This window comes from Microcebus murinus, unplaced genomic scaffold (genome assembly GCF_040939455.1).
Source record: "Microcebus murinus isolate Inina unplaced genomic scaffold, M.murinus_Inina_mat1.0 scaf019_hap2_Mmur4.0, whole genome shotgun sequence".
NCBI classification, from domain to species: Eukaryota; Metazoa; Chordata; class Mammalia; order Primates; family Cheirogaleidae; genus Microcebus; species Microcebus murinus.
The window spans coordinates 373,852-395,811 of record NW_027438965.1 but is presented as its reverse complement, the minus strand read 5'-3'; the positions used below and the strand labels follow the sequence as shown (position 1 = coordinate 395,811).

Genomic DNA, 21,960 nt, shown 5'->3' with positions numbered 1-21,960 from the left:
AAAATTCTCTTTCAGTTGCCACCCTCACAGATGGATTAGGAAACTCTTTCCGGTGCACTCATTAGTGAAATGACCTCAATGAAGCTGGAATCCAATATCTAATCGCCGATTTTTAGCGAGTCCACACGCCAGGGTGGTCGGGGTCCAATGCAGCCCCGGCCAGGCCCAGGCCCCTTGGACTGGGCCACAGGAGGACCCAGAGGAGGGTCCCGGCCCCCACGGTCGCGTTGCCGGCAGTTCTCCAAGGGCTTGGGCGTTTTCCAGAGGTAGGAGATGGAGGGGACTGATTTCTTCAGCGCCCCACAAACCACGCCACCCCACCCATGGGACACATCCCTAGAGAGAGAGAGAGACGCCCCATACACTCGCTCCCCTCCCCCATGCGCTGTGCCCCAGCCCGGGCCCGGGGGAATAGGCGGCAGCCCACCCACAGGGTGGGGGGCGCAGCTGAAAGGGGTTGTGGGGATGGCGGCCCCTGCCTGGGGTCAAAGGGCGGGCGACCCGCGCGTGCGCAATCGGCGGCGGCGGCGGCGGCGGCGGCGGCGGCGGCGGCGGCCACGAGCTGGGGGTGGGCCAGGCGAGGAGAGGAAGGGGGCTGGAAGGTCTCCACCTTGGCGAGTCCAGCCGTGGAGGCGCATCTTGTGTGAGTGTGAGTGAGTGAGTGTGAGTGTGTGTGTGTGTGTGTGTGTGTGTGTGTATAGAGAGACAGCCCCCCACCCCGGCCCGCCGCTCCCTGCCCGCCCCGCCCCGCCTGTCACCCCCGTCCCTCGGAGCCCGCCGGACCTGGCCGGTGAACTCAACAGGCCCGGCCCGGTGCGGGTCAGCGCCGGCGCGGGGCCTGGGGCGGGGGGAGGAGGCGGCGGGGAAGCGCAGAGAGGCTCGGCTTCTTGAGCGGGGCAGGGGCGCCCTCCGCCGTCTAGGGCCACACCACCCTGAACGCGCCCGATCTCGTCTGGTCTCGGAAGCTAAGCAGGGTCGGGCCTGGTTAGTACTTGGATGGGAGACCGCCTGGGAATACCGGGTGCCGTAGGCTTCTTCTTTTTTTTTTTTTGTTTTGCCTCTTGTTCTGTCCCCTTTCTGGGAGCGAGTCGGCGGCCCGGGGTGGGGGTCACCCCCACCCTCAGCGCCCGCCGCGGTGCCTGGCGCCCCAGCCCGCACCGTGGGGCCTCCTCTTGTCCCAAGCCGCGACACCGCCGTCACGCGGCAGCATGCGTGGCTTCTGGACTGTCAGGTCTCAGACCAAAGGTCTGCTCTGTGGGAACCGACACGCTGGAGGAAACCTTGAGAGTCTGAGAGGGGAGGGAGTTCCAGAAGAAGGCCAGGATGTCATTTTGAGGGAGTATGTGACCAGAACTCGTCCCGTTGCTTTTGGGGTTCTATGGGCTACACGTAGGAATCTTTGGTGGTGGCACCTGATGTTGGGGGATCCGGAGTCACACCCAGACCTGCTCCACAGGCCTCCTTTTACTTTTCTCTTCGGATTCATTATGTTTAAAAAGTGTCTCTTATCTCTATGATTGCATTTTCTTTTCTCTCTCTTTTCAAGCAGATGATGGGAGTCCAAGTATTAAGGTGACATGTGTTGCCCGTGCCCCCCTCCCCCCTGTGTTCTTATTCATTTACCTCTGATGTTGTTCCAGCGTATTGTGGGGGTACCAATGTTAAGGTCGGGTACGTTGCCCTCTCCCAGCCTCCCCCCTCGGGTCAGAGCCTCAAGTGCGCCCATCCCCCAGTCGGTGCGCACCCACCCCGTTCCTAATGGAGGTGTATGCCCATCCCCTCCCCCCACCCGCCCGACACCCACCCGATGAAGGTGATTCCTCTGTGTCCACTTAGGTGTCCATCGGTTCGTACCAATTTGCTGGTGAGCGCGAGCACGTGGTGCTCGTGTGTCCATTCTTGGGCTACCTGGCTTACTGGAACGGGTTCCAGCTCTGGCCAGGAGAACCACGAGAGGTGCCCTCTCACCGCTGCTCCTCCTAGCTGAATAGCACTCCGTGGTGTCCACGCGCCACATTTCATTTACGCACTCGTGGGTCGATGGGCACTCGGGTCGCTTCCAGGTCTTTGCGATTGTGACTTGTGCCCTGACTCTAACCCTAACCCTTACCCAGCCCGTCTCCTCCTCGGCCCCTGCCTGACTGACTCCTTCCCGCCCGGCCTGTCACCTGTCACCGTCCTCTGCCCCTGCCTGACACGCTCCTCCCCGCCCGGGCCGTCACCGTCCTCGGCCCCTGCCTGACGGGGCTCCTCCGTCGCCTGGGCCTTCCAAGGGCTTGGTGTGGACGCTGGTTCCAGGACGCCCTCCCAGGAACCCGGTAGCAGGGCGGCCGCAGCGTCTCGCGCCACCCAACCGTCCGCCGGCCGGCGGCCGGCGCTAAGTGGCCTGCGGGGGACGTGCCCCCACTGTGGGGCGGGCGCCCAGCCTGGTGTCTTCTCTGAGGCCCCGTGGCTGCTTTTCCCCCCCGCAAGGGGAGAGCCGCGGAGGTGGGGACCGCCTCCTCGTGGGGACGTACACCCAGCTCTCCACGTCGGATTCCGGGGCTCTCTGTCCTGCCAGAAGGCCCAGCTGGCCTGCGGGTCCTTAGAGTGGCAAAAACATCCGAAAACTGAGATTGAGGGTCCGGTGGTTGTCTGCACTTTTGTGCTGGGCACCCCAGGGAGGCCCGGGGGCTGGCTGGACAACGCGGTCTGCTGGGCAGGGGGGGGGTTTGGAGGAGCAACTGATGCCCTTTGCACTTTGGGTAGCAAGTGTCTGAGGTGTCTCTGAGCCCTGCGCCATGTCGGGGGGTGGGGTGGGGGGGTGGGAGGTCGGGGGGGGGGTGGAGGAGCAGGAGGAGGAGGAGGAGGAGGTGGGAAGGGCCGTGGCCTGCAGTCGTGTTCCCGGGGTGGCTTCTTCCACAGGCTGCTTGGCCTGGGCTCCCTGCACCTGGGCCTTTGGAGGACTGGCCCTGTGCTTGCCAACGCTTCCCCTGCAGGGACCCAGAGCTGGGAGGTTGCATCTCTCAGCCCTGGGTCGGGCAGAGCCCCAGCGGGCCATGCCCACAACCTCTCTCAGCACGGGTCCCCCAGAAGGCTCCTTTGGGACCAGGATTCTCTTGCGGGTGACTCTTTAAGGTCTGGCCCCTGGATGGAGGGGCACCAGGAGTAGAGGAGCAGGAAGGGGAAGGGGGTGGCCATGCGAGGGGACACTTTCAGGCCAAGTCCCAGCTTCAGCCTGATCCTCCTGGGAACCCCGGGGTGTACGTCACACCTCCTGGTTGTCCCGCTCTGAGACAAGGGCTCTGAGACAAGGAGCCGGGCTTCGCATTCCCCCAGCAGCCAGTCGTGGGCTGAGGACACCTGGGGCGTTGGGAACTCCCTGGCTTCTCCTTGGCTTAACATCTGGAGCTGCTTGTGAATCGTGCCGCCACACACACCCGAGTGCAGGTGTCTTCTGCACAGACTGCGGGCCTCGCTCTTCTGAATGCCGCTAGCTCGCCACCCACCCACGGGTGAACCTGGTCAGGGTACTTTCTCTCGGGGGCAGACTCTGATCCTGGCGGGCTACCGGTGTTTCTGTTTGCTCGTTTCTTTCTTCCATTTCGGGAAAGGCTTCTTTACTGGGTGTGGAAATCTCCTATGCCTTTCCTCGCCTATTCTGTCAGCTTTAAAATTCTCTTTCAGTTGCCACCCTCACAGATGGATTAGGAAACTCTTTCCGGTGCACTCATTAGTGAAATGACCTCAATGAAGCTGGAATCCAATATCTAATCGCCGATTTTTAGCGAGTCCACACGCCAGGGTGGTCGGGGTCCAATGCAGCCCCGGCCAGGCCCAGGCCCCTTGGACTGGGCCACAGGAGGACCCAGAGGAGGGTCCCGGCCCCCACGGTCGCGTTGCCGGCAGTTCTCCAAGGGCTTGGGCGTTTTCCAGAGGTAGGAGATGGAGGGGACTGATTTCTTCAGCGCCCCACAAACCACGCCACCCCACCCATGGGACACATCCCTAGAGAGAGAGAGAGACGCCCCATACACTCGCTCCCCTCCCCCATGCGCTGTGCCCCAGCCCGGGCCCGGGGGAATAGGCGGCAGCCCACCCACAGGGTGGGGGGCGCAGCTGAAAGGGGTTGTGGGGATGGCGGCCCCTGCCTGGGGTCAAAGGGCGGGCGACCCGCGCGTGCGCAATCGGCGGCGGCGGCGGCGGCGGCGGCGGCGGCGGCGGCCACGAGCTGGGGGTGGGCCAGGCGAGGAGAGGAAGGGGGCTGGAAGGTCTCCACCTTGGCGAGTCCAGCCGTGGAGGCGCATCTTGTGTGAGTGTGAGTGAGTGAGTGTGAGTGTGTGTGTGTGTGTGTGTGTGTGTGTGTATAGAGAGACAGCCCCCCACCCCGGCCCGCCGCTCCCTGCCCGCCCCGCCCCGCCTGTCACCCCCGTCCCTCGGAGCCCGCCGGACCTGGCCGGTGAACTCAACAGGCCCGGCCCGGTGCGGGTCAGCGCCGGCGCGGGGCCTGGGGCGGGGGGGAGGAGGCGGCGGGGAAGCGCAGAGAGGCTCGGCTTCTTGAGCGGGGCAGGGGCGCCCTCCGCCGTCTAGGGCCACACCACCCTGAACGCGCCCGATCTCGTCTGGTCTCGGAAGCTAAGCAGGGTCGGGCCTGGTTAGTACTTGGATGGGAGACCGCCTGGGAATACCGGGTGCCGTAGGCTTCTTCTTTTTTTTTTTTTTGTTTTGCCTCTTGTTCTGTCCCCTTTCTGGGAGCGAGTCGGCGGCCCGGGGTGGGGGTCACCCCCACCCTCAGCGCCCGCCGCGGTGCCTGGCGCCCCAGCCCGCACCGTGGGGCCTCCTCTTGTCCCAAGCCGCGACACCGCCGTCACGCGGCAGCATGCGTGGCTTCTGGACTGTCAGGTCTCAGACCAAAGGTCTGCTCTGTGGGAACCGACACGCTGGAGGAAACCTTGAGAGTCTGAGAGGGGAGGGAGTTCCAGAAGAAGGCCAGGATGTCATTTTGAGGGAGTATGTGACCAGAACTCGTCCCGTTGCTTTTGGGGTTCTATGGGCTACACGTAGGAATCTTTGGTGGTGGCACCTGATGTTGGGGGATCCGGAGTCACACCCAGACCTGCTCCACAGGCCTCCTTTTACTTTTCTCTTCGGATTCATTATGTTTAAAAAGTGTCTCTTATCTCTATGATTGCATTTTCTTTTCTCTCTCTTTTCAAGCAGATGATGGGAGTCCAAGTATTAAGGTGACATGTGTTGCCCGTGCCCCCCTCCCCCCTGTGTTCTTATTCATTTACCTCTGATGTTGTTCCAGCGTATTGTGGGGGTACCAATGTTAAGGTCGGGTACGTTGCCCTCTCCCAGCCTCCCCCCTCGGGTCAGAGCCTCAAGTGCGCCCATCCCCCAGTCGGTGCGCACCCACCCCGTTCCTAATGGAGGTGTATGCCCATCCCCTCCCCCCACCCGCCCGACACCCACCCGATGAAGGTGATTCCTCTGTGTCCACTTAGGTGTCCATCGGTTCGTACCCATTTGCTGGTGAGCGCGAGCACGTGGTGCTCGTGTGTCCATTCTTGGGCTACCTGGCTTACTGGAACGGGTTCCAGCTCTGGCCAGGAGAACCACGAGAGGTGCCCTCTCACCGCTGCTCCTCCTAGCTGAATAGCACTCCGTGGTGTCCACGCGCCACATTTCATTTACGCACTCGTGGGTCGATGGGCACTCGGGTCGCTTCCAGGTCTTTGCGATTGTGACTTGTGCCCTGACTCTAACCCTAACCCTTACCCAGCCCGTCTCCTCCTCGGCCCCTGCCTGACTGACTCCTTCCCGCCCGGCCTGTCACCTGTCACCGTCCTCTGCCCCTGCCTGACACGCTCCTCCCCGCCCGGGGCCGTCACCGTCCTCGGCCCCTGCCTGACGGGGCTCCTCCGTCGCCTGGGCCTTCCAAGGGCTTGGTGTGGACGCTGGTTCCAGGACGCCCTCCCAGGAACCCGGTAGCAGGGCGGCCGCAGCGTCTCGCGCCACCCAACCGTCCGCCGGCCGGCGGCCGGCGCTAAGTGGCCTGCGGGGGACGTGCCCCCACTGTGGGGCGGGCGCCCAGCCTGGTGTCTTCTCTGAGGCCCCGTGGCTGCTTTTCCCCCCCGCAAGGGGAGAGCCGCGGAGGTGGGGACCGCCTCCTCGTGGGGACGTACACCCAGCTCTCCACGTCGGATTCCGGGGCTCTCTGTCCTGCCAGAAGGCCCAGCTGGCCTGCGGGTCCTTAGAGTGGCAAAAACATCCGAAAACTGAGATTGAGGGTCCGGTGGTTGTCTGCACTTTTGTGCTGGGCACCCCAGGGAGGCCCGGGGGCTGGCTGGACAACGCGGTCTGCTGGGCAGGGGGGGGGTTTGGAGGAGCAACTGATGCCCTTTGCACTTTGGGTAGCAAGTGTCTGAGGTGTCTCTGAGCCCTGCGCCATGTCGGGGGGTGGGGTGGGGGGGTGGGAGGTCGGGGGGGGTGGAGGAGCAGGAGGAGGAGGAGGAGGAGGTGGGAAGGGCCGTGGCCTGCAGTCGTGTTCCCGGGGTGGCTTCTTCCACAGGCTGCTTGGCCTGGGCTCCCTGCACCTGGGCCTTTGGAGGACTGGCCCTGTGCTTGCCAACGCTTCCCCTGCAGGGACCCAGAGCTGGGAGGTTGCATCTCTCAGCCCTGGGTCGGGCAGAGCCCCAGCGGGCCATGCCCACAACCTCTCTCAGCACGGGTCCCCCAGAAGGCTCCTTTGGGACCAGGATTCTCTTGCGGGTGACTCTTTAAGGTCTGGCCCCTGGATGGAGGGGCACCAGGAGTAGAGGAGCAGGAAGGGGAAGGGGGTGGCCATGCGAGGGGACACTTTCAGGCCAAGTCCCAGCTTCAGCCTGATCCTCCTGGGAACCCCGGGGTGTACGTCACACCTCCTGGTTGTCCCGCTCTGAGACAAGGGCTCTGAGACAAGGAGCCGGGCTTCGCATTCCCCCAGCAGCCAGTCGTGGGCTGAGGACACCTGGGGCGTTGGGAACTCCCTGGCTTCTCCTTGGCTTAACATCTGGAGCTGCTTGTGAATCGTGCCGCCACACACACCCGAGTGCAGGTGTCTTCTGCACAGACTGCGGGCCTCGCTCTTCTGAATGCCGCTAGCTCGCCACCCACCCACGGGTGAACCTGGTCAGGGTACTTTCTCTCGGGGGCAGACTCTGATCCTGGCGGGCTACCGGTGTTTCTGTTTGCTCGTTTCTTTCTTCCATTTCGGGAAAGGCTTCCTTACTGGGTGTGGAAATCTCCTATGCCTTTCCTCGCCTATTCTGTCAGCTTTAAAATTCTCTTTCAGTTGCCACCCTCACAGATGGATTAGGAAACTCTTTCCGGTGCACTCATTAGTGAAATGACCTCAATGAAGCTGGAATCCAATATCTAATCGCCGATTTTTAGCGAGTCCACACGCCAGGGTGGTCGGGGTCCAATGCAGCCCCGGCCAGGCCCAGGCCCCTTGGACTGGGCCACAGGAGGACACAGAGGAGGGTCCCGGCCCCCACGGTCGCGTTGCCGGCAGTTCTCCAAGGGCTTGGGCGTTTTCCAGAGGTAGGAGATGGAGGGGACTGATTTCTTCAGCGCCCCACAAACCACGCCACCCCACCCATGGGACACATCCCTAGAGAGAGAGAGAGACGCCCCATACACTCGCTCCCCTCCCCCATGCGCTGTGCCCCAGCCCGGGCCCGGGGGAATAGGCGGCAGCCCACCCACAGGGTGGGGGGCGCAGCTGAAAGGGTTTGTCGGGGATGGCGGCCCCTGCCTGGGGTCAAAGGGCGGGCGACCCGCGCGTGCGCAATCGGCGGCGGCGGCGGCGGCGGCGGCGGCGGCGGCCACGAGCTGGGGGTGGGCCAGGCGAGGAGAGGAAGGGGGCTGGAAGGTCTCCACCTTGGCGAGTCCAGCCGTGGAGGCGCATCTTGTGTGAGTGTGAGTGAGTGAGTGTGAGTGTGAGTGTGTGTGTGTGTGTGTGTGTGTGTGTGTGTATAGAGAGACAGCCCCCCACCCCGGCCCGCCGCTCCCTGCCCGCCCCGCCCCGCCCCGCCCCGCCTGTCACCCCCGTCCCTCGGAGCCCGCCGGACCCGGCCGGTGAACTCAACAGGCCCGGCCCGGTGCGGGTCAGCGCCGGCGCGGGGCCTGGGGCGGGGGGAGGAGGCGGCGGGGAAGCGCAGAGAGGCTCGGCTTCTTGAGCGGGGCAGGGGCCACACCACCCTGAACGCGCCCGATCTCGTCTGGTCTCGGAAGCTAAGCAGGGTCGGGCCTGGTTAGTACTTGGATGGGAGACCGCCTGGGAATACCGGGTGCCGTAGGCTTCTTCTTTTTTTTTGTTTTGTTTTGCCTCTTGTTCTGTCCCCTTTCTGGGAGCGAGTCGGCGGCCCGGGGTGGGGGTCACCCCCACCCTCAGCGCCCGCCGCGGTGCCTGGCGCCCCAGCCCGCACCGTGGGGCCTCCTCTTGTCCCAAGCCGCGACACCGCCGTCACGCGGCAGCATGCGTGGCTTCTGGACTGTCAGGTCTCAGACCAAAGGTCTGCTCTGTGGGAACCGACACGCTGGAGGAAACCTTGAGAGTCTGAGAGGGGAGGGAGTTCCAGAAGAAGGCCAGGATGTCATTTTGAGGGAGTATGTGACCAGAACTCGTCCCGTTGCTTTTGGGGTTCTATGGGCTACACGTAGGAATCTTTGGTGGTGGCACCTGATGTTGGGGGATCCGGAGTCACACCCAGACCTGCTCCACAGGCCTCCTTTTACTTTTCTCTTCGGATTCATTATGTTTAAAAAGTGTCTCTTATCTCTATGATTGCATTTTCTTTTCTCTCTCTTTTCAAGCAGATGATGGGAGTCCAAGTATTAAGGTGACATGTGTTGCCCGTGCCCCCCTCCCCCCTGTGTTCTTATTCATTTACCTCTGATGTTGTTCCAGCGTATTGTGGGGGTACCAATGTTAAGGTCGGGTACGTTGCCCTCTCCCAGCCTCCCCCCTCGGGTCAGAGCCTCAAGTGCGCCCATCCCCCAGTCGGTGCGCACCCACCCCGTTCCTAATGGAGGTGTATGCCCATCCCCTCCCCCCACCCGCCCGACACCCACCCGATGAAGGTGATTCCTCTGTGTCCACTTAGGTGTCCATCGGTTCGTACCCATTTGCTGGTGAGCGCGAGCACGTGGTGCTCGTGTGTCCATTCTTGGGCTACCTGGCTTACTGGAACGGGTTCCAGCTCTGGCCAGGAGAACCACGAGAGGTGCCCTCTCACCGCTGCTCCTCCTAGCTGAATAGCACTCCGTGGTGTCCACGCGCCACATTTCATTTACGCACTCGTGGGTCGATGGGCACTCGGGTCGCTTCCAGGTCTTTGCGATTGTGACTTGTGCCCTGACTCTAACCCTAACCCTTACCCAGCCCGTCTCCTCCTCGGCCCCTGCCTGACTGACTCCTTCCCGCCCGGCCTGTCACCTGTCACCGTCCTCTGCCCCTGCCTGACACGCTCCTCCCCGCCCGGGCCGTCACCGTCCTCGGCCCCTGCCTGACGGGGCTCCTCCGTCGCCTGGGCCTTCCAAGGGCTTGGTGTGGACGCTGGTTCCAGGACGCCCTCCCAGGGACCCGGTAGCAGGGCGGCCGCAGCGTCTCGCGCCACCCAACCGTCCGCCGGCCGGCGGCCGGCGCTAAGTGGCCTGCGGGGGACGTGCCCCCACTGTGGGGCGGGCGCCCAGCCTGGTGTCTTCTCTGAGGCCCCGTGGCTGCTTTTCCCCCCCGCAAGGGGAGAGCCGCGGAGGTGGGGACCGCCTCCTCGTGGGGACGTACACCCAGCTCTCCACGTCGGATTCCGGGGCTCTCTGTCCTGCCAGAAGGCCCAGCTGGCCTGCGGGTCCTTAGAGTGGCAAAAACATCCGAAAACTGAGATTGAGGGTCCGGTGGTTGTCTGCACTTTTGTGCTGGGCACCCCAGGGAGGCCCGGGGGCTGGCTGGACAACGCGGTCTGCTGGGCACGGGGGGGGGGTTTGGAGGAGCAACTGATGCCCTTTGCACTTTGGGTAGCAAGTGTCTGAGGTGTCTCTGAGCCCTGCGCCATGTCGGGGGGTGGGGTGGGGGGGTGGGAGGACGGGGGGGGGTGTGGAGGAGCAGGAGGAGGAGGAGGAGGAGGTGGGAAGGGCCGTGGCCTGCAGTCGTGTTCCCGGGGTGGCTTCTTCCACAGGCTGCTTGGCCTGGGCTCCCTGCACCTGGGCCTTTGGAGGACTGGCCCTGTGCTTGCCAACGCTTCCCCTGCAGGGACCCAGAGCTGGGAGGTTGCATCTCTCAGCCCTGGGTCGGGCAGAGCCCCAGCGGGCCATGCCCACAACCTCTCTCAGCACGGGTCCCCCAGAAGGCTCCTTTGGGACCAGGATTCTCTTGCGGGTGACTCTTTAAGGTCTGGCCCCTGGATGGAGGGGCACCAGGAGTAGAGGAGCAGGAAGGGGAAGGGGGTGGCCATGCGAGGGGACACTTTCAGGCCAAGTCCCAGCTTCAGCCTGATCCTCCTGGGAACCCCGGGGTGTACGTCACACCTCCTGGTTGTCCCGCTCTGAGACAAGGGCTCTGAGACAAGGAGCCGGGCTTCGCATTCCCCCAGCAGCCAGTCGTGGGCTGAGGACACCTGGGGCGTTGGGAACTCCCTGGCTTCTCCTTGGCTTAACATCTGGAGCTGCTTGTGAATCGTGCCGCCACACACACCCGAGTGCAGGTGTCTTCTGCACAGACTGCGGGCCTCGCTCTTCTGAATGCCGCTAGCTCGCCACCCACCCACGGGTGAACCTGGTCAGGGTACTTTCTCTCGGGGGCAGACTCTGATCCTGGCGGGCTACCGGTGTTTCTGTTTGCTCGTTTCTTTCTTCCATTTCGGGAAAGGCTTCCTTACTGGGTGTGGAAATCTCCTATGCCTTTCCTCGCCTATTCTGTCAGCTTTAAAATTCTCTTTCAGTTGCCACCCTCACAGATGGATTAGGAAACTCTTTCCGGTGCACTCATTAGTGAAATGACCTCAATGAAGCTGGAATCCAATATCTAATCGCCGATTTTTAGCGAGTCCACACGCCAGGGTGGTCGGGGTCCAATGCAGCCCCGGCCAGGCCCAGGCCCCTTGGACTGGGCCACAGGAGGACACAGAGGAGGGTCCCGGCCCCCACGGTCGCGTTGCCGGCAGTTCTCCAAGGGCTTGGGCGTTTTCCAGAGGTAGGAGATGGAGGGGACTGATTTCTTCAGCGCCCCACAAACCACGCCACCCCACCCATGGGACACATCCCTAGAGAGAGAGAGAGACGCCCCATACACTCGCTCCCCTCCCCCATGCGCTGTGCCCCAGCCCGGGCCCGGGGGAATAGGCGGCAGCCCACCCACAGGGTGGGGGGCGCAGCTGAAAGGGGTTGTCGGGGATGGCGGCCCCTGCCTGGGGTCAAAGGGCGGGCGACCCGCGCGTGCGCAATCGGCGGCGGCGGCGGCGGCGGCCACGAGCTGGGGGTGGGCCAGGCGAGGAGAGGAAGGGGGCTGGAAGGTCTCCACCTTGGCGAGTCCAGCCGTGGAGGCGCATCTTGTGTGAGTGTGAGTGAGTGAGTGTGAGTGTGAGTGTGTGTGTGTGTGTGTGTGTGTGTGTGTGTATAGAGAGACAGCCCCCCACCCCGGCCCGCCGCTCCCTGCCCGCCCCGCCCCGCCCCGCCCCGCCTGTCACCCCCGTCCCTCGGAGCCCGCCGGACCCGGCCGGTGAACTCAACAGGCCCGGCCCGGTGCGGGTCAGCGCCGGCGCGGGGCCTGGGGCGGGGGGAGGAGGCGGCGGGGAAGCGCAGAGAGGCTCGGCTTCTTGAGCGGGGCAGGGGCGCCCTCCGCCGTCTAGGGCCACACCACCCTGAACGCGCCCGATCTCGTCTGGTCTCGGAAGCTAAGCAGGGTCGGGCCTGGTTAGTACTTGGATGGGAGACCGCCTGGGAATACCGGGTGCCGTAGGCTTCTTCTTTTTTTTTTTTTTGTTTTGCCTCTTGTTCTGTCCCCTTTCTGGGAGCGAGTCGGCGGCCCGGGGTGGGGGTCACCCCCACCCTCAGCGCCCGCCGCGGTGCCTGGCGCCCCAGCCCGCACCGTGGGGCCTCCTCTTGTCCCAAGCCGCGACACCGCCGTCACGCGGCAGCATGCGTGGCTTCTGGACTGTCAGGTCTCAGACCAAAGGTCTGCTCTGTGGGAACCGACACGCTGGAGGAAACCTTGAGAGTCTGAGAGGGGAGGGAGTTCCAGAAGAAGGCCAGGATGTCATTTTGAGGGAGTATGTGACCAGAACTCGTCCCGTTGCTTTTGGGGTTCTATGGGCTACACGTAGGAATCTTTGGTGGTGGCACCTGATGTTGGGGGATCCGGAGTCACACCCAGACCTGCTCCACAGGCCTCCTTTTACTTTTCTCTTCGGATTCATTATGTTTAAAAAGTGTCTCTTATCTCTATGATTGCATTTTCTTTTCTCTCTCTTTTCAAGCAGATGATGGGAGTCCAAGTATTAAGGTGACATGTGTTGCCCGTGCCCCCCTCCCCCCTGTGTTCTTATTCATTTACCTCTGATGTTGTTCCAGCGTATTGTGGGGGTACCAATGTTAAGGTCGGGTACGTTGCCCTCTCCCAGCCTCCCCCCTCGGGTCAGAGCCTCAAGTGCGCCCATCCCCCAGTCGGTGCGCACCCACCCCGTTCCTAATGGAGGTGTATGCCCATCCCCTCCCCCCACCCGCCCGACACCCACCCGATGAAGGTGATTCCTCTGTGTCCACTTAGGTGTCCATCGGTTCGTACCCATTTGCTGGTGAGCGCGAGCACGTGGTGCTCGTGTGTCCATTCTTGGGCTACCTGGCTTACTGGAACGGGTTCCAGCTCTGGCCAGGAGAACCACGAGAGGTGCCCTCTCACCGCTGCTCCTCCTAGCTGAATAGCACTCCGTGGTGTCCACGCGCCACATTTCATTTACGCACTCGTGGGTCGATGGGCACTCGGGTCGCTTCCAGGTCTTTGCGATTGTGACTTGTGCCCTGACTCTAACCCTAACCCTTACCCAGCCCGTCTCCTCCTCGGCCCCTGCCTGACTGACTCCTTCCCGCCCGGCCTGTCACCTGTCACCGTCCTCTGCCCCTGCCTGACACGCTCCTCCCCGCCCGGGCCGTCACCGTCCTCGGCCCCTGCCTGACGGGGCTCCTCCGTCGCCTGGGCCTTCCAAGGGCTTGGTGTGGACGCTGGTTCCAGGACGCCCTCCCAGGGACCCGGTAGCAGGGCGGCCGCAGCGTCTCGCGCCACCCAACCGTCCGCCGGCCGGCGGCCGGCGCTAAGTGGCCTGCGGGGGACGTGCCCCCACTGTGGGGCGGGCGCCCAGCCTGGTGTCTTCTCTGAGGCCCCGTGGCTGCTTTTCCCCCCCGCAAGGGGAGAGCCGCGGAGGTGGGGACCGCCTCCTCGTGGGGACGTACACCCAGCTCTCCACGTCGGATTCCGGGGCTCTCTGTCCTGCCAGAAGGCCCAGCTGGCCTGCGGGTCCTTAGAGTGGCAAAAACATCCGAAAACTGAGATTGAGGGTCCGGTGGTTGTCTGCACTTTTGTGCTGGGCACCCCAGGGAGGCCCGGGGGCTGGCTGGACAACGCGGTCTGCTGGGCACGGGGGGGGGTTTGGAGGAGCAACTGATGCCCTTTGCACTTTGGGTAGCAAGTGTCTGAGGTGTCTCTGAGCCCTGCGCCATGTCGGGGGGTGGGGTGGGGGGGTGGGAGGTCGGGGGGGGGTGTGGAGGAGCAGGAGGAGGAGGAGGAGGAGGTGGGAAGGGCCGTGGCCTGCAGTCGTGTTCCCGGGGTGGCTTCTTCCACAGGCTGCTTGGCCTGGGCTCCCTGCACCTGGGCCTTTGGAGGACTGGCCCTGTGCTTGCCAACGCTTCCCCTGCAGGGACCCAGAGCTGGGAGGTTGCATCTCTCAGCCCTGGGTCGGGCAGAGCCCCAGCGGGCCATGCCCACAACCTCTCTCAGCACGGGTCCCCCAGAAGGCTCCTTTGGGACCAGGATTCTCTTGCGGGTGACTCTTTAAGGTCTGGCCCCTGGATGGAGGGGCACCAGGAGTAGAGGAGCAGGAAGGGGAAGGGGGTGGCCATGCGAGGGGACACTTTCAGGCCAAGTCCCAGCTTCAGCCTGATCCTCCTGGGAACCCCGGGGTGTACGTCACACCTCCTGGTTGTCCCGCTCTGAGACAAGGGCTCTGAGACAAGGAGCCGGGCTTCGCATTCCCCCAGCAGCCAGTCGTGGGCTGAGGACACCTGGGGCGTTGGGAACTCCCTGGCTTCTCCTTGGCTTAACATCTGGAGCTGCTTGTGAATCGTGCCGCCACACACACCCGAGTGCAGGTGTCTTCTGCACAGACTGCGGGCCTCGCTCTTCTGAATGCCGCTAGCTCGCCACCCACCCACGGGTGAACCTGGTCAGGGTACTTTCTCTCGGGGGCAGACTCTGATCCTGGCGGGCTACCGGTGTTTCTGTTTGCTCGTTTCTTTCTTCCATTTCGGGAAAGGCTTCCTTACTGGGTGTGGAAATCTCCTATGCCTTTCCTCGCCTATTCTGTCAGCTTTAAAATTCTCTTTCAGTTGCCACCCTCACAGATGGATTAGGAAACTCTTTCCGGTGCACTCATTAGTGAAATGACCTCAATGAAGCTGGAATCCAATATCTAATCGCCGATTTTTAGCGAGTCCACACGCCAGGGTGGTCGGGGTCCAATGCAGCCCCGGCCAGGCCCAGGCCCCTTGGACTGGGCCACAGGAGGACACAGAGGAGGGTCCCGGCCCCCACGGTCGCGTTGCCGGCAGTTCTCCAAGGGCTTGGGCGTTTTCCAGAGGTAGGAGATGGAGGGGACTGATTTCTTCAGCGCCCCACAAACCACGCCACCCCACCCATGGGACACATCCCTAGAGAGAGAGAGAGACGCCCCATACACTCGCTCCCCTCCCCCATGCGCTGTGCCCCAGCCCGGGCCCGGGGGAATAGGCGGCAGCCCACCCACAGGGTGGGGGGCGCAGCTGAAAGGGGTTGTCGGGGATGGCGGCCCCTGCCTGGGGTCAAAGGGCGGGCGACCCGCGCGTGCGCAATCGGCGGCGGCGGCGGCGGCGGCCACGAGCTGGGGGTGGGCCAGGCGAGGAGAGGAAGGGGGCTGGAAGGTCTCCACCTTGGCGAGTCCAGCCGTGGAGGCGCATCTTGTGTGAGTGTGAGTGAGTGAGTGTGAGTGTGAGTGTGTGTGTGTGTGTGTGTGTGTGTGTGTGTATAGAGAGACAGCCCCCCACCCCGGCCCGCCGCTCCCTGCCCGCCCCGCCCCGCCCCGCCCCGCCTGTCACCCCCGTCCCTCGGAGCCCGCCGGACCCGGCCGGTGAACTCAACAGGCCCGGCCCGGTGCGGGTCAGCGCCGGCGCGGGGCCTGGGGCGGGGGGAGGAGGCGGCGGGGAAGCGCAGAGAGGCTCGGCTTCTTGAGCGGGGCAGGGGCCACACCACCCTGAACGCGCCCGATCTCGTCTGGTCTCGGAAGCTAAGCAGGGTCGGGCCTGGTTAGTACTTGGATGGGAGACCGCCTGGGAATACCGGGTGCCGTAGGCTTCTTCTTTTTTTTTTTTTTGTTTTGCCTCTTGTTCTGTCCCCTTTCTGGGAGCGAGTCGGCGGCCCGGGGTGGGGGTCACCCCCACCCTCAGCGCCCGCCGCGGTGCCTGGCGCCCCAGCCCGCACCGTGGGGCCTCCTCTTGTCCCAAGCCGCGACACCGCCGTCACGCGGCAGCATGCGTGGCTTCTGGACTGTCAGGTCTCAGACCAAAGGTCTGCTCTGTGGGAACCGACACGCTGGAGGAAACCTTGAGAGTCTGAGAGGGGAGGGAGTTCCAGAAGAAGGCCAGGATGTCATTTTGAGGGAGTATGTGACCAGAACTCGTCCCGTTGCTTTTGGGGTTCTATGGGCTACACGTAGGAATCTTTGGTGGTGGCACCTGATGTTGGGGGATCCGGAGTCACACCCAGACCTGCTCCACAGGCCTCCTTTTACTTTTCTCTTCGGATTCATTATGTTTAAAAAGTGTCTCTTATCTCTATGATTGCATTTTCTTTTCTCTCTCTTTTCAAGCAGATGATGGGAGTCCAAGTATTAAGGTGACATGTGTTGCCCGTGCCCCCCTCCCCCCTGTGTTCTTATTCATTTACCTCTGATGTTGTTCCAGCGTATTGTGGGGGTACCAATGTTAAGGTCGGGTACGTTGCCCTCTCCCAGCCTCCCCCCTCGGGTCAGAGCCTCAAGTGCGCCCATCCCCCAGTCGGTGCGCACCCACCCCGTTCCTAATGGAGGTGTATGCCCATCCCCTCCCCCCACCCGCCCGACACCCACCCGATGAAGGTGATTCCTCTGTGTCCACTTAGGTGTCCATCGGTTCGTACCCATTTGCTGGTGAGCGCGAGCACGTGGTGCTCGTGTGTCCATTCTTGGGCTACCTGGCTTACTGGAACGGGTTCCAGCTCTGGCCAGGAGAACCACGAGAGGTGCCCTCTCACCGCTGCTCCTCCTAGCTGAATAGCACTCCGTGGTGTCCACGCGCCACATTTCATTTACGCACTCGTGGGTCGATGGGCACTCGGGTCGCTTCCAGGTCTTTGCGATTGTGACTTGTGCCCTGACTCTAACCCTAACCCTTACCCAGCCCGTCTCCTCCTCGGCCCCTGCCTGACTGACTCCTTCCCGCCCGGCCTGTCACCTGTCACCGTCCTCTGCCCCTGCCTGACACGCTCCTCCCCGCCCGGGCCGTCACCGTCCTCGGCCCCTGCCTGACGGGGCTCCTCCGTCGCCTGGGCCTTCCAAGGGCTTGGTGTGGACGCTGGTTCCAGGACGCCCTCCCAGGGACCCGGTAGCAGGGCGGCCGCAGCGTCTCGCGCCACCCAACCGTCCGCCGGCCGGCGGCCGGCGCTAAGTGGCCTGCGGGGGACGTGCCCCCACTGTGGGGCGGGCGCCCAGCCTGGTGTCTTCTCTGAGGCCCCGTGGCTGCTTTTCCCCCCCGCAAGGGGAGAGCCGCGGAGGTGGGGACCGCCTCCTCGTGGGGACGTACACCCAGCTCTCCACGTCGGATTCCGGGGCTCTCTGTCCTGCCAGAAGGCCCAGCTGGCCTGCGGGTCCTTAGAGTGGCAAAAACATCCGAAAACTGAGATTGAGGGTCCGGTGGTTGTCTGCACTTTTGTGCTGGGCACCCCAGGGAGGCCCGGGGGCTGGCTGGACAACGCGGTCTGCTGGGCACGGGGGGGGGTTTGGAGGAGCAACTGATGCCCTTTGCACTTTGGGTAGCAAGTGTCTGAGGTGTCTCTGAGCCCTGCGCCATGTCGGGGGGTGGGGTGGGGGGGTGGGAGGTCGGGGGGGGGTGTGGAGGAGCAGGAGGAGGAGGAGGAGGAGGTGGGAAGGGCCGTGGCCTGCAGTCGTGTTCCCGGGGTGGCTTCTTCCACAGGCTGCTTGGCCTGGGCTCCCTGCACCTGGGCCTTTGGAGGACTGGCCCTGTGCTTGCCAACGCTTCCCCTGCAGGGACCCAGAGCTGGGAGGTTGCATCTCTCAGCCCTGGGTCGGGCAGAGCCCCAGCGGGCCATGCCCACAACCTCTCTCAGCACGGGTCCCCCAGAAGGCTCCTTTGGGACCAGGATTCTCTTGCGGGTGACTCTTTAAGGTCTGGCCCCTGGATGGAGGGGCACCAGGAGTAGAGGAGCAGGAAGGGGAAGGGGGTGGCCATGCGAGGGGACACTTTCAGGCCAAGTCCCAGCTTCAGCCTGATCCTCCTGGGAACCCCGGGGTGTACGTCACACCTCCTGGTTGTCCCGCTCTGAGACAAGGGCTCTGAGACAAGGAGCCGGGCTTCGCATTCCCCCAGCAGCCAGTCGTGGGCTGAGGACACCTGGGGCGTTGGGAACTCCCTGGCTTCTCCTTGGCTTAACATCTGGAGCTGCTTGTGAATCGTGCCGCCACACACACCCGAGTGCAGGTGTCTTCTGCACAGACTGCGGGCCTCGCTCTTCTGAATGCCGCTAGCTCGCCACCCACCCACGGGTGAACCTGGTCAGGGTACTTTCTCTCGGGGGCAGACTCTGATCCTGGCGGGCTACCGGTGTTTCTGTTTGCTCGTTTCTTTCTTCCATTTCGGGAAAGGCTTCCTTACTGGGTGTGGAAATCTCCTATGCCTTTCCTCGCCTATTCTGTCAGCTTTAAAATTCTCTTTCAGTTGCCACCCTCACAGATGGATTAGGAAACTCTTTCCGGTGCACTCATTAGTGAAATGACCTCAATGAAGCTGGAATCCAATATCTAATCGCCGATTTTTAGCGAGTCCACACGCCAGGGTGGTCGGGGTCCAATGCAGCCCCGGCCAGGCCCAGGCCCCTTGGACTGGGCCACAGGAGGACACAGAGGAGGGTCCCGGCCCCCACGGTCGCGTTGCCGGCAGTTCTCCAAGGGCTTGGGCGTTTTCCAGAGGTAGGAGATGGAGGGGACTGATTTCTTCAGCGCCCCACAAACCACGCCACCCCACCCATGGGACACATCCCTAGAGAGAGAGAGAGACGCCCCATACACTCGCTCCCCTCCCCCATGCGCTGTGCCCCAGCCCGGGCCCGGGGGAATAGGCGGCAGCCCACCCACAGGGTGGGGGGCGCAGCTGAAAGGGGTTGTCGGGGATGGCGGCCCCTGCCTGGGGTCAAAGGGCGGGCGACCCGCGCGTGCGCAATCGGCGGCGGCGGCGGCGGCGGCCACGAGCTGGGGGTGGGCCAGGCGAGGAGAGGAAGGGGGCTGGAAGGTCTCCACCTTGGCGAGTCCAGCCGTGGAGGCGCATCTTGTGTGAGTGTGAGTGAGTGAGTGTGAGTGTGAGTGTGTGTGTGTGTGTGTGTGTGTGTGTGTGTATAGAGAGACAGCCCCCCACCCCGGCCCGCCGCTCCCTGCCCGCCCCGCCCCGCCCCGCCCCGCCCCGCCTGTCACCCCCGTCCCTCGGAGCCCGCCGGACCCGGCCGGTGAACTCAACAGGCCCGGCCCGGTGCGGGTCAGCGCCGGCGCGGGGCCTGGGGCGGGGGGAGGAGGCGGCGGGGAAGCGCAGAGAGGCTCGGCTTCTTGAGCGGGGCAGGGGCGCCCTCCGCCGTCTAGGGCCACACCACCCTGAACGCGCCCGATCTCGTCTGGTCTCGGAAGCTAAGCAGGGTCGGGCCTGGTTAGTACTTGGATGGGAGACCGCCTGGGAATACCGGGTGCCGTAGGCTTCTTCTTTTTTTTTTTTTTGTTTTGCCTCTTGTTCTGTCCCCTTTCTGGGAGCGAGTCGGCGGCCCGGGGTGGGGGTCACCCCCACCCTCAGCGCCCGCCGCGGTGCCTGGCGCCCCAGCCCGCACCGTGGGGCCTCCTCTTGTCCCAAGCCGCGACACCGCCGTCACGCGGCAGCATGCGTGGCTTCTGGACTGTCAGGTCTCAGACCAAAGGTCTGCTCTGTGGGAACCGACACGCTGGAGGAAACCTTGAGAGTCTGAGAGGGGAGGGAGTTCCAGAAGAAGGCCAGGATGTCATTTTGAGGGAGTATGTGACCAGAACTCGTCCCGTTGCTTTTGGGGTTCTATGGGCTACACGTAGGAATCTTTGGTGGTGGCACCTGATGTTGGGGGATCCGGAGTCACACCCAGACCTGCTCCACAGGCCTCCTTTTACTTTTCTCTTCGGATTCATTATGTTTAAAAAGTGTCTCTTATCTCTATGATTGCATTTTCTTTTCTCTCTCTTTTCAAGCAGATGATGGGAGTCCAAGTATTAAGGTGACATGTGTTGCCCGTGCCCCCCTCCCCCCTGTGTTCTTATTCATTTACCTCTGATGTTGTTCCAGCGTATTGTGGGGGTACCAATGTTAAGGTCGGGTACGTTGCCCTCTCCCAGCCTCCCCCCTCGGGTCAGAGCCTCAAGTGCGCCCATCCCCCAGTCGGTGCGCACCCACCCCGTTCCTAATGGAGGTGTATGCCCATCCCCTCCCCCCACCCGCCCGACACCCACCCGATGAAGGTGATTCCTCTGTGTCCACTTAGGTGTCCATCGGTTCGTACCCATTTGCTGGTGAGCGCGAGCACGTGGTGCTCGTGTGTCCATTCTTGGGCTACCTGGCTTACTGGAACGGGTTCCAGCTCTGGCCAGGAGAACCACGAGAGGTGCCCTCTCACCGCTGCTCCTCCTAGCTGAATAGCACTCCGTGGTGTCCACGCGCCACATTTCATTTACGCACTCGTGGGTCGATGGGCACTCGGGTCGCTTCCAGGTCTTTGCGATTGTGACTTGTGCCCTGACTCTAACCCTAACCCTTACCCAGCCCGTCTCCTCCTCGGCCCCTGCCTGACTGACTCCTTCCCGCCCGGCCTGTCACCTGTCACCGTCCTCTGCCCCTGCCTGACACGCTCCTCCCCGCCCGGGCCGTCACCGTCCTCGGCCCCTGCCTGACGGGGCTCCTCCGTCGCCTGGGCCTTCCAAGGGCTTGGTGTGGACGCTGGTTCCAGGACGCCCTCCCAGGAACCCGGTAGCAGGGCGGCCGCAGCGTCTCGCGCCACCCAACCGTCCGCCGGCCGGCGGCCGGCGCTAAGTGGCCTGCGGGGGACGTGCCCCCACTGTGGGGCGGGCGCCCAGCCTGGTGTCTTCTCTGAGGCCCCGTGGCTGCTTTTCCCCCCCGCAAGGGGAGAGCCGCGGAGGTGGGGACCGCCTCCTCGTGGGGACGTACACCCAGCTCTCCACGTCGGATTCCGGGGCTCTCTGTCCTGCCAGAAGGCCCAGCTGGCCTGCGGGTCCTTAGAGTGGCAAAAACATCCGAAAACTGAGATTGAGGGTCCGGTGGTTGTCTGCACTTTTGTGCTGGGCACCCCAGGGAGGCCCGGGGGCTGGCTGGACAACGCGGTCTGCTGGGCAGGGGGGGGGTTTGGAGGAGCAACTGATGCCCTTTGCACTTTGGGTAGCAAGTGTCTGAGGTGTCTCTGAGCCCTGCGCCATGTCGGGGGGTGGGGTGGGGGGGTGGGAGGTCGGGGGGGGGGTGGAGGAGCAGGAGGAGGAGGAGGAGGAGGTGGGAAGGGCCGTGGCCTGCAGTCGTGTTCCCGGGGTGGCTTCTTCCACAGGCTGCTTGGCCTGGGCTCCCTGCACCTGGGCCTTTGGAGGACTGGCCCTGTGCTTGCCAACGCTTCCCCTGCAGGGACCCAGAGCTGGGAGGTTGCATCTCTCAGCCCTGGGTCGGGCAGAGCCCCAGCGGGCCATGCCCACAACCTCTCTCAGCACGGGTCCCCCAGAAGGCTCCTTTGGGACCAGGATTCTCTTGCGGGTGACTCTTTAAGGTCTGGCCCCTGGATGGAGGGGCACCAGGAGTAGAGGAGCAGGAAGGGGAAGGGGGTGGCCATGCGAGGGGACACTTTCAGGCCAAGTCCCAGCTTCAGCCTGATCCTCCTGGGAACCCCGGGGTGTACGTCACACCTCCTGGTTGTCCCGCTCTGAGACAAGGGCTCTGAGACAAGGAGCCGGGCTTCGCATTCCCCCAGCAGCCAGTCGTGGGCTGAGGACACCTGGGGCGTTGGGAACTCCCTGGCTTCTCCTTGGCTTAACATCTGGAGCTGCTTGTGAATCGTGCCGCCACACACACCCGAGTGCAGGTGTCTTCTGCACAGACTGCGGGCCTCGCTCTTCTGAATGCCGCTAGCTCGCCACCCACCCACGGGTGAACCTGGTCAGGGTACTTTCTCTCGGGGGCAGACTCTGATCCTGGCGGGCTACCGGTGTTTCTGTTTGCTCGTTTCTTTCTTCCATTTCGGGAAAGGCTTCCTTACTGGGTGTGGAAATCTCCTATGCCTTTCCTCGCCTATTCTGTCAGCTTTAAAATTCTCTTTCAGTTGCCACCCTCACAGATGGATTAGGAAACTCTTTCCGGTGCACTCAT

General features: G+C 63.5%; 6 non-coding genes across 6 annotated transcripts; all 6 read left to right on the top strand.

Moving 5' to 3' along the window:
- The first annotated feature begins 914 nt into the window (after window positions 1–914).
- LOC142867664 (5S ribosomal RNA) lies at window positions 915–1,033 on the top strand. The gene has a single exon (XR_012917019.1). It is a non-coding gene; the product is annotated as a 5S ribosomal RNA (ribosomal RNA).
- Window positions 1,034–4,563: 3,530 nt separating this feature from the next.
- LOC142867662 (5S ribosomal RNA) lies at window positions 4,564–4,682 on the top strand. The gene has a single exon (XR_012917017.1). It is a non-coding gene; the product is annotated as a 5S ribosomal RNA (ribosomal RNA).
- Window positions 4,683–8,208: 3,526 nt separating this feature from the next.
- Window positions 8,209–8,327, top strand: LOC142867706 (5S ribosomal RNA). Its single transcript, XR_012917064.1, has one exon. It is a non-coding gene; the product is annotated as a 5S ribosomal RNA (ribosomal RNA).
- Window positions 8,328–11,864: 3,537 nt separating this feature from the next.
- On the top strand, window positions 11,865–11,983 carry LOC142867661 (5S ribosomal RNA). Its single transcript, XR_012917016.1, has one exon. It is a non-coding gene; the product is annotated as a 5S ribosomal RNA (ribosomal RNA).
- Window positions 11,984–15,500: 3,517 nt separating this feature from the next.
- On the top strand, window positions 15,501–15,619 carry LOC142867705 (5S ribosomal RNA). Its single transcript, XR_012917063.1, has one exon. It is a non-coding gene; the product is annotated as a 5S ribosomal RNA (ribosomal RNA).
- Window positions 15,620–19,160: 3,541 nt separating this feature from the next.
- Window positions 19,161–19,279, top strand: LOC142867660 (5S ribosomal RNA). The gene has a single exon (XR_012917015.1). It is a non-coding gene; the product is annotated as a 5S ribosomal RNA (ribosomal RNA).
- Window positions 19,280–21,960: the final 2,681 nt, after the last annotated feature.